Source organism: Agelaius tricolor, unplaced genomic scaffold (assembly GCF_023055355.1).
Source record: "Agelaius tricolor isolate 1412-34295 unplaced genomic scaffold, bAgeTri1.0.p SCAF_10, whole genome shotgun sequence".
In the NCBI taxonomy this organism is placed as follows: domain Eukaryota; kingdom Metazoa; phylum Chordata; class Aves; order Passeriformes; family Icteridae; genus Agelaius; species Agelaius tricolor.
Genome location: NW_027269270.1, coordinates 24,735,456 through 24,746,096, shown reverse-complemented (window position 1 = coordinate 24,746,096; position 10,641 = coordinate 24,735,456). Strand labels below are relative to the sequence as shown.

Here is a 10,641-nt window from a genome sequence, read left to right as displayed (position 1 = left end):
CGTTCCGGCCTGTCCCCGGTCGGAGCAGCAGCCGGGGGCACGGCAGTGGTTGGAGGCCGGCCAGCGGGGACGGGGCCGTGGCATTCCCGGGAACGCGAGTAGCATTCCCAGGAATACGAGTGGCATTCCCAGGCACACGCGTGTCCGCGCTCCCGGCTCCCGGCGGGCGGGGTCGCCATGGCGACCGGGCGCGCGGTAACGGTCCCGACGCATGCGCACGGCGCGCGCTGACCTCACCGCGGTACCAGCGGCCGCAGGGCGGCGCCGCGCCGGCGCGCGGGGCGGGGCGGGGCGGGCGGCGCGTGCGCGCTGGGTCCCCCATTCTTCCCGTGGTCAGCGGGGCGCGCGCGCGGCCATGGAGCGGAGCGGGCGCCGCCGCCGCCGGCACTGAGGGAGGGAGACGCGAGAGGGAGAAGGGAGCGCGTCCGCCCGGCCCCCGCCCCCGCCCCGCAGGTACCGCCCGCGTCCGCACCGCGGGGGGGCCGCGGGGAGACGCGCGGCCGGGGGGCTTTGTGTGCGGTGCCGCCGCCGGGTGACCGCGGGGAGCGCGGTTCGGGGCGGGGCCGAGCCGTCCGCGGTACCGGCCGGCAGCAGCGCGGTGCTGGCTCTCGCAGCGGCGCGGCTCGGGAAGGGCAGGGGAGGGCGGTCCGGTGGGACCGGAGCTGCGGGGGTTGCCGGGGCCTGGCGCGGGGCCGCCCCTCGGCCCCCCGCCCTGGGGCCGCCGAGCACCGGCCGTGCGGGAGCGGCGGTGCCGGGGCCGCCTCAGAGCCGGGCTCCCGCTGGAACAGACGGCTCGGCGAACGGAGAGAGGTGCGGCCGCTCTGCCGGCGGCGCGGGGCTTCGCTAACGCTTGGGGCTGCTGCGCTCCCAGAGCATCGTGTGGGTTGGGTGGGTTCGGCCCTTGTGCTTGGCCCCTTTGTGCACGTGCCGTGCTCCGCTTCGTTCGTTTCTGGCAGCGTTTTTAATGGAAGTTGGGTCAGAACTGTGAGTTTGTGCGAAAAGCTGGGTTGGTCATTAGACAAATCCTGCAGAAATGCTTCAAGAGAGATACTAAGTCTGAGTAAATAATATGTAATTGTGCACGTTACAGGCCTGTGTGGGCTCTGCTTAAGGTATTTTTAATGTTATATGTCTAAAGATACTGGTGAGGAAGGGAAAGGCTCCCTCCTTCCCTAGTACCTGCACAGCTGCTTGAGAAGGATGTGGGAAACTGAGGTAGGATAACAACAGGCTCAGGGTTGTCTGGGAAGCGTGTGGTGGAGTAGCACAGAGGCTCCCCAGGTGTGTGGGTTGTTTGACCAATAGATCTCTCTGCCCCATGTGGACTTAGTTCACAACTCAGTGTTCAGTAAAGGAGACTAGGGTTAAATAAAGTAGCGTGTGCCAAGCCAGTGTTATTAGGTAGGGCAGGGTTGTGGTCTCCAGCCCAGCACTTGTGCCAGCATCAGAGACAAATGTCTTAGTCCAGTTTGCTGCTGAGCAGTGTAGCCCATTTCTCTGCGTCTTTTGGGCTGTTGCATCTCTGTTCACTGCTCCTCTTGATGCTCTCTGGGCACTTTTGAGGATAAATCATTGTCGCTTGACACCTGGAGACACAGATCCATCATTTAGATCAGTAGTGCTTAGATAGTTCTTGGAAGGTGTTGGAAGTGCAAATGTTTGCTTCCATGTGGGATTCTGAATTAGATTTCAGAGTTTTGCAGCTGGAGAAGGGATGTGTTTGCAAACTTGCAGTAGGAGTCAGCTTTCTCTTGAGTAAAGGACTGCACCCAAGTGCAGAGTGGAACTGCAGTGCTGTCATATTCAGGGTCTTCCTTGTCGTGGCAACACAGCTTGCTGTGGGGAGCAAGCCTTTGTGCTGCATTCCTGGGCTTGGCAAAGTCGAGCCTTTGCTTGTTTTCTCTGTTGAACCCTGTCAGTGGGACTGACGCCTGGAAGTTACCAGAGGGACAGAGCAATGACATGTCACCAGGGGTGATTCTCTCTGTATTTCATAGTCTCATTTGCCTAATTTTTTTTTAATTGTTGCCAACATAAATAGATTTTTTTCATACTGATGCCTGCAACCTTCCTGTGAAGTCCTTAGAATTTGTCAAGCAGCTTCAAAGCTTTCTGTTTCAAGAGGAATAATGCCATGGCGTTATAGACTTCAGCCTTGCTTCACTTAGCTGATAACAAGCAGTGTTAAAAGTGATAGAGCAGCAGATTTTGGAAGTGGAAATGTTTCTCTAGTTCATGTGATGTTCCCCAGAAGTACAGCTGAGGAGAGAGTGCCTGTGATTGAATGAGTTGGTCCTCCAGGCATCTTTGAAGTTCTGTAGGGATCTTGAATCTGTGCTACAGCTTAGGTATTAAGAAAACCATATCTCTAAACAGCAAAAGTCAAACTGAAATGAAATTTCTGTTTCTGCCATATTAATCAATCCTTCTCTATCCATCAGGCAGTTTGGGTCAGGGCAGGTGGGTGTTAAGAGGATGAGAGTTGACAGCAAGTCTGGCCACTTCTGTAGTGATTTACAACATCACAGAGGAGGATGGGGGCAAGATGTCCTCTACAGACGAGCCCTCAAACCTTTGTGTCAGGAGCAGGTCAGAAAATGTTTCAGGAGGCTGGATGTGAAATGTTCAGAGGGATAAGTAGTCACCTTCCCTGCATGTACCTCACAATTTCAACATACACGTGGATTTCTGTGGGAGTAATGTGGCTTTGAAGCTTGTGGACTGCCATTACAGGTCCCTTCTGGCCTCAGATGACTTTGGATCAGGCTCATGTGTCACTGACTGTCTCATTATCTCAGGCCTTGACTAGACTAGGGCTGGAAATCTTGGTGGCGTGCCTGGATGGGGCTTGCTGCTGTTTGTGCCTCCTTGGCTGGCACTTGTAATTGAAGCTTCTCCTGGATTGTGACAGTGCCAGCACACCTTGGAGCAGTGATTGCCAGTGCAGTGGAGAAAATGCTGGCAAGTATAGAAAGGTCTGTCACCCCAGCAAGATAGACTGTCCATGTCTATTAATTTATTCAGACTGTGACTTGAGCAAATTCTGAGCAGTCTGACTGTGAGAAAAGGGGTTTGTTTTCTTCCTTGATGAAGGTTGATGTGACAGTGATGTGCAGCTTTAGCTTTACCTTGCTGTTTGATGGTGTCCTCTTCATGTTGTGCTTTGCTCAGTTGTTCCATTTCCATCACACTGTACAGTGTTGAAGCTTGCATGATGTGTTTCTTTAGAGCTCATTCAGTGGTTTGGATCTTGGCCATTGGACCAACCTGTTACCAGTTCTCAAAGCTGTGTGAAAGCATGATGTGAGCTGTTTGTGAGCTTTGCACAGTGGCACACTGAGGAGCTGAGCACGTACATGTTCCTTGGCATTCTGCACTGGTGTCTGGCTCTGTCATACATGGGAGAGTTCACTTTCTCCTCTCTTGGGGAGCATTAGCACTCTTACACCTGGAAAAAAAGCCACACCACAAAACCCAAATTAACTGCATGGAGTTGTAACTGTTCAAGTTGTAGAAGGGCAGTAAATGGGTTTTGTTGAAGAGGTTGCAGGTGCTCCCCAAGAGATTTGATCTCAGTTCATGGTTAGTGTTTGAGTTTATCTGGCTTCCTGTCCTGCCCCTTAATCAAATCTCTGCATGTTTGGCTCTGCAAGAAAGGAGATGTCCATTCTGCATCCAGAAACAAGTATGCCAAGCAGGAGCCACAAAATTAATTATTAGGGAAGCGTCATCATCATTAGTTTATTGAGAGTGGGAAGATTTAAAAATCTTTAATTTATATCCATTGCCAGCAGGATAACAGACTAAACAGCCTAACCAGGCCAGTCCCTGATGCAGTGTTTCAGTATTTCAGGCTTAGTCTGTGGCCCTTTCTCCACATTTTGCGTGTAGATACTTCAGATTCCAAGATACTTCAGAAAGCCAAATTGAACCAACAGTAATTTGCTGAGGCAGAGATCTGATCAAAATGAAGTCAAATTTTGACAGGTGTTTCAAAGTGCTGCTGAGCAGAAGAGAGGGATTGCAGGTGTGTCTCTGCTTGTTATATGCAGGTGGTTTCGTAGGCCAGAAGTTCCTTAACTGTTACTAGGGCTCAGCCCAATTCATGGTACTGTGAAATAAAACCTCCTTCTGCTCCTCCATGTCCTGTGTTTCCTCCACCCAGTGTTTTATATACCTTAAAGTGTCATGGTGGCTTTCTGCACTCCCCTGCAGTCTGTGCTGAGGGATTTCTTTGGCATCCACTTCAGTGCAGTTGCAAGTGCCAGGCTGAGTGAGATCTGCTTATGCCTGAGTGTGGAGGGTAACTCTCCTTCCCTACCTGGAGCTGAACTGATGCTGGGTGCTGCCTTCTACACACCCCAGCCTGTCAGCAGTTGTGATCCTGCTGCTGCTGAGTTCTCCTCTCTTTGGCCAGGAGTTTCCATGGCAGCCCTGGAGAGCAGGGGTAGGCAAAGACCCCTGTTTTGCCATGCAAAAAACTTGTGCTTAGAATCATGGAAGAGAGATGGGTATTAGCTGGGAAGCCTGAAAGGAGACCAAGCAAATAACCTTTTTCTGAAACTGTTGACTTGCAAATTGCTGCTGTTGCACCCCACAGCCAGTGTCCCTTGAGGGCTTGCACCCAAGGTTTGATCTTCTGTATTATTTTCCTGTTCCAGCCTGTCATTTTACTATAAGCACTTGTCTCTCAAGTACTTCCTTCCGAGGTAGCTCTGGCTTGGACTTCCACACAAAAACTGACTTCTGTGTCACTAGCCAGTTATATATCAATAGGAATAGCAACATCCTGGACAACTGGATTAAGAAATTTATATCAAACCACTGCTCTCTTTGAAATTCAGTTATGTGGATCTTATGTGATGAATTGGTTTTTTCTTTTCCCAAGATGTTATCTCACCCTCAGTTACCACTGCCACTGGAGACTTACTTTAGAGTGACTCTGGGAAAGGCACTGAATTCCTACCCTGTACTTGCCTGTAAAATAGGAAGGTGATTTTATACTACTGTTTTCTTCAAGTGATGTACACAAAGTAGATGCTTTCCATCTTCAGGATTGCATAAATTAGTAATCTTAGCCTGAGAGACTTAATAATTCACAATGCAAAGAGAAATTTCAAGATTCAGATGTTCTGTGAAGCCACTTGTCATGCCAGCAAACTGCAAGTGATGATGGGTCACTGCTCTAATTCTCAGTAGTGTTCTATTTCCAAACCTTGCTAAGCATTTTGCCCACAAGGCTACAGATGAAAGTCTATTCTTCCTTTGTTTTTTCCAGATGATCCGATATTAGTGCTGGATTGTGGAGGAGAGGGTTAGGATGTGACTGGAAAATTTTGTCCTGCTCTCCTAGGTGCTGTAGAAAGGGGGCTGATGACACCTCCATTCTTCTGGGCTGCCAGACAGCTCCCTGGAGGGAACCTTGTGCACCCTTGGCTGGATCACCTTGCAGAGCCAGGCTGGAAGTTGTAGAGCCAGTGCTGGATGGTTTGTGTGCCAGGGTCCCACAGTGTCAGAGCTGCAGGCTCTGAGGTAAGGTTAGATCTCTAGAGTAAGGGACAAGGAGGATATTTTCATACATGTAAACTCAAAACTTGAGAACTATTCACAGAATTAAGTGCCATGATGATAGTCCCCCATGTCATGATGATAGTCCCCCCACCACTGGTCCCACAGGCGCCTAGGAAGTTGCTTGTAGTAAATTTCCTTGGAACCATGAACTGAGATGTCTGCAAGAGGGAGTCTATGGAGAGCAGCTCCTGCCATTGTAGGATTTTGAGCTGTGTCTTGGCACTTGAACTGTTGAAAAGGAAGGAGACCTTGAAAGCTCATTCTAGACTTGTCCTTGTCTCAGACAAAGTTAAAACCAAACTAATTTCAGAGAGGGGTTGTATTAGGAAAACAAGATGTTAAAGCTCATCTCATTTTCTACCCCACTCTGGAAGGGTTACTCCCAGTCTGCAAAGTGGTTTCATTAGTGTAGGGTATTGGAGTCACATTGAGGTGACCTGTGGGTTGTCTTGATTTGCTGCAGCTTCATTACTGAGGAGATTTTTTTGAAGATTGTTGCATTGCTGAAATTGGTAGCTCTGTGTGAGGTGTTCAGTTACCCAGGCAGCAATGTAAACCCTTAGTGGAGGCATAAGAATTTCTGTTATCTGAAGCTTATCTCTCGTTTTACCCAGGCTAGGTAATGCAACTTTCACAGCCAGTATCTGGCCTGGAAGGCCATGGTTAACTTAAGCCCTGGAAATCTTTCAGCTGTTTTCATTCTAGAAATCTGCTTCGGTTTTCCTGATGGCAGTGGAGTTGTGCCCTGCTGCAGGTTGGTTGCTGTCTGTACTTTTGAAGATGAGCCCCTTAACAGACTCCAGGTAAGTTTGAAGACCAGCCAGTATTTAGCAGAGTCCTAGCAAGCCTTCAGCCAGTCCTGGCTCTTCTAAGGATGGACTGCCTGCAGCAGTAGCGTTTTACACTGCTTTAGTGCAGCTGGTGCTGTGGGAAGACAAAGAAACCCTCCTCTGAAGACCTTCCTGAAAAGAAACTGCATCCATCTAGGCAGTGCTTTCCTTCTCAGCGAGGTTGGACTGAAGTGGTGGCCCTGGCACTGTCTGAGGACAGTTAGAAGTTACTGGATGGGGCGTGGAAGGAGTGCATCAAGTGCCACCAGAGACACTTGGTACAGGGAGATAAGCACGGGGCTGTCCCACCAGCTAATTAGAAAAGCATGAGTTGTCAGTCTGGAGATCTAAGATGCCATCTTTGGATTAGGGGGAGGCTCAAGTACAGGGCAGCACTAATTACTGATTTAAAACAATCCCAGTGATTGTGTAATATTCCCTGTCACTAAAGAAACATATTACCTTCTTATGGATACAGGTGAACAATGGGGAGAGCCCATCTGTCAGTTGCTTGGTGGGTGTTTCCTACAAACTCCCTTTGCCTCCAGAAAAATGTTGCTTTCTTCTTCAAGTAGGACACTTGATGTGGTACTTGCCACCTCCTTGTCTCAGAGCTTGAACGAGTAGGAGCACTTTGAGCTGCTTCCTTCACGGCTGCTTGCACACCCGAGGGAAGAGCAGGTTTGATTGCATGCTTGGTGATTGTAATACTCTGTAGAGGCCTGACACCAGTCCCCCCTGGGGAGGGTATAGCTGTACTGGTGGAAGCAAAAATAGAGAAGTGGACAGAGGGCTGAGACTTCCACCCTGCAGAGCTGCAATTTGACACTGCCTTGCTGATGAGATATCCACTTAGTCTTTGCAGCACATGGTTTCCACATGCTGTTCTAAGTGCTCTGAATTTCTTGCCCAAGGGGGCTTGGCTGGCAAAACAAGTTAGTTTTGTGTTCACACTGCCCACCTTGCAGAAGTGGTGAACTGCTGCAGGTTGGATGCCTGGTTGCTTTTACATTTGAAAAAATTGCTTCATTTGGCTAGGGTGGAGATCTCCTGAAGGATCAGAGTTCAGTTGTTGACAGAGGTCTGTTGAAGATACCTTAAACTAATTTTAAACTGAAGTGACTGTGCAATTAGGTCCTGAGACTTGTGAAGAAGGAGACTTGTTGGTACTGTTGTGTTGCTGTGTTATTTCTACAGGTGTTGGGCTGCAACTAACCATGTACACAAAAAAAAGGCACCAAAGGAGTGTGGTCATGTTTACAAGTTGGTTACAAATTAGGCTCACTGGCTGGAAGTTGAGAGAGACCTTCAGGAAGATGACTGGTTATTGAGTGGTGCTGGCTCTTGCCTCTAGTGATTGTGAGTGGCAACAAGAGGCTTGTCTCTGCATGCATGTGTCTGGAGCAGTTGTGTTGGAACAGTTGGCTGGGGAAGTCATGGACTGCATTGACTTTTTGGCAAATGAAGATGACAGTGAAACATGACAAAGATGATAACCTGATGTCTAGAGCAGAAGAGAGTGGAACATCATTTTTAAAGTCAAATAGTTATATTGGAAGAACTCCCAAGGGTAGGCAGGACACCAAGAGAGTAATAGTGCATTTTTTGTGCTTCAGGTTCCCTTCCTTGCAAGAGGAAGAAGATTCAAAATTTCATGTGAAGTTATCCTAAGATCAAATCTTACTTGAGAATTGCAAATCATGCACTTTCACTTAGTCTGAGGTCAGTGGTGTTCTCCTAAGTGCTGAAAAAAATTCATTGTCTTGGGTACCCAGTTTAATATTGCCACAGCATCTTAGGTAACAAGTATTTCTTTATTACTGTTTGGATTAATTTATTCAATGTGTTGAGCCAGTTGCTTTACTGTGAATTGTATCAGCTTTTGCTGTTATGATGGTAGTATCTAAGCTGAGTAACTTTGGGCTGTTTGAATTTTGTCAGCTTTCCCCTTTAAATTCATCATTTTGAGCTCCAAGGTGGCATTAAACATAAACCTTGGTATAGTGGCTTTCTGCTGGATAGCTGTTGATGGAGAATTTGGGTGTTGTGAAGCACATAGTTTTGATGGCTGATTAGTGAAACAAAGAACTTTTTTTCAATGACAGAATTGGGGTAGCTTTTTCTCTTGGATTATTTTGTCTACGTGTTGAGCCTAGCCTGTCTCTTTGAGGTCAGACTACAGGGCTTGAGAGGATTGGAGAAAACCCTTGCTCTGAAGCTTATACTGGCAACCCTTCTCAAAACTTGGGGGAGCTCCAAACATAGGACTTGTGCCACTGAGTTATTAATTTTGAGTTCTGCATGACTGTTCTTCTGTGGGAAGAGGTTGTACTCAACATCCCCGTCCAAAGTTGTTTATGTCTTGTAATGTTGGCTACCCAAAAAGTCCGGGAGTGGAACCTCTGGGGCTGAGAATTGTGGCTTGGTGGTTTTCAAAACTTATGTGGGGAGCACCTGCCCAGATGATTGCAGACTTGATGGGATGCAGCAGCCATTTGCTTCATTGTCTGGCAGGTTAGTTCTTTTTGTCAGTGTGGGTCTTGTTTTTCTCAGGTGGTGTTTTTTCCACTTCCTCCTTTTGGGAAGAGGGGAGACAACAGACTTCCTAACATGTGTAGGATAGCTTTTTTTTTTTTTAGAAAAGTGCTACTTAAACATCTGTTAGTTGGTAGATGCAAGCCACATTGAGCTTTTCCTCTTGGTTTCCTATTACTGTTTTCCCCAGGGTTCAAAGATATTTCTGGCTCTTCTTCCCCATATGCATTTGATAGTAGTGCCATAATGTATAGTGGATCTTCTTTAGACTGCAGTCCTCAAGGTTGTGACACAAATTTGTTATTCTGTAGTGCAAGATTTTTGTAGACAAGATTTTTGTCCTATGCCTTCCTTCATGTGTTTAATAAGCAAGGAAAGTGGAGAGAAATTTATTTATATTTGTTTGCTTTAAAGATTGTTTCTGTGCTTATAAGTCTCTGTAGGCAGAGACTTATAAACTCTTTAATGAAAACCACATAGAAGGCCGACCTGGAACTTTGAATGCTCATTTCTCATGGCAGAATGACCAGCTAATTGTTCCTGGACGTGTTGGGATGTGCCTCTGTGTGATGTTAATAAAAAATGGCTATTTTGTGGCAACTAGCACTCATTCACACCCTTCTGTAATCTGAATTTTCAAGTTTAAGCAAGTTCTAAATTTCCATTTTAAAAGCATTTAGACTTTCTTCCCTATGTATCCAGTTTTAGCAGAAGAGTCCCCTTTTGAACATGAGTGCAGCTTCTGGAGTCCAGTTCCCTGTTGCTTCTCCAGTAGCTCCGTGGAGAGGTGTCCAGTGAAATGCCTCCCTACTATGTAACAATCCATCCCCTGGATATTTAGATGCTGCTGTGTGTAAGACTGTCTCCCTTAAGTGGAGTGTCTGCAGCAAGGAGCAAGACCAGCCTGTGCTAGAGGGCAGGGCAGGGGCCAGTATTCAAAGCTGCAGACAGGAGACCTGAATGAAAGCATCTGCTGTGCCTGTACGATTGTGGAAGTGGCTCTGGTTTTGTGCCTCTGCTGCCATGGGAGTGAGTGCCATGTCATGAACCACTTTTGGTTGAGGATGGGAAAGCTCAGAGTGCTTCTTTCAGATTTGATGGTGAGTGACCAAGTGAGAAACTGTAGCATCAGTAGAAACTGCAGTACAAAAGTCAATGCTTCCTTCTAGTTTGGAACTTTCTTTTAGAAGAAAAAAGGTGTTAAGAGTACTGATTGGAGGGGTTTTTGACTGTCTTAGAATTTAAAATCAAAGCCCTCCTGAGGTGACTTGAAACAAAATGGTGGGAATTCTGTGTGTCCTTGAGATGGTTTAGATTGGGGTAGGGGTCACAAGCAGTAATCTGGCACAGCACTAACTCAAAGCTTGAGGTGCTGTGTGTGCAGTAGCAGACAAGGCTTCCTTGCTGCTCTGGGGATGAGGTTTTGCTGACAAGGAGGGAGCTTAGTGTACAAATATACAATCCCTTCTGGCTGAGGGTAGGATTTGCCTGGCAGTTGGTTGAGGTGAGTCCATTGGTTTACTAAACCAGTTTTGATGCCCATCGGCCAGTAGGGATTTGAACTGCCTGGAATGGAGGGATCTGCACTCTGGTGACTCCTGCACAACCAGTGTGGGAAGCTGGGACATGTGTGGCAATGCTTGTAGGGTTAGGGGAGCTTAGGCCCTCAGAGCTGAGTCTAGATGCTGTGCTTGGTGGTGCTAAG

At 47.7% G+C, this 10,641-nt stretch overlaps 1 protein-coding gene across 1 annotated transcript in view; it reads left to right on the top strand.

Moving 5' to 3' along the window:
• Window positions 1-297: 297 nt before the first annotated feature.
• Window positions 298-10,641, top strand: part of CLASP1 (cytoplasmic linker associated protein 1) — a 170,912-nt gene continuing 160,568 nt past the window's right edge. Inside the window, exon 1 of the mRNA XM_071435252.1 lies at window positions 298-453. The gene's annotated coding sequence lies outside the window, so the exon portion shown is untranslated. The remainder of the gene's footprint in view (window positions 454-10,641) is intronic.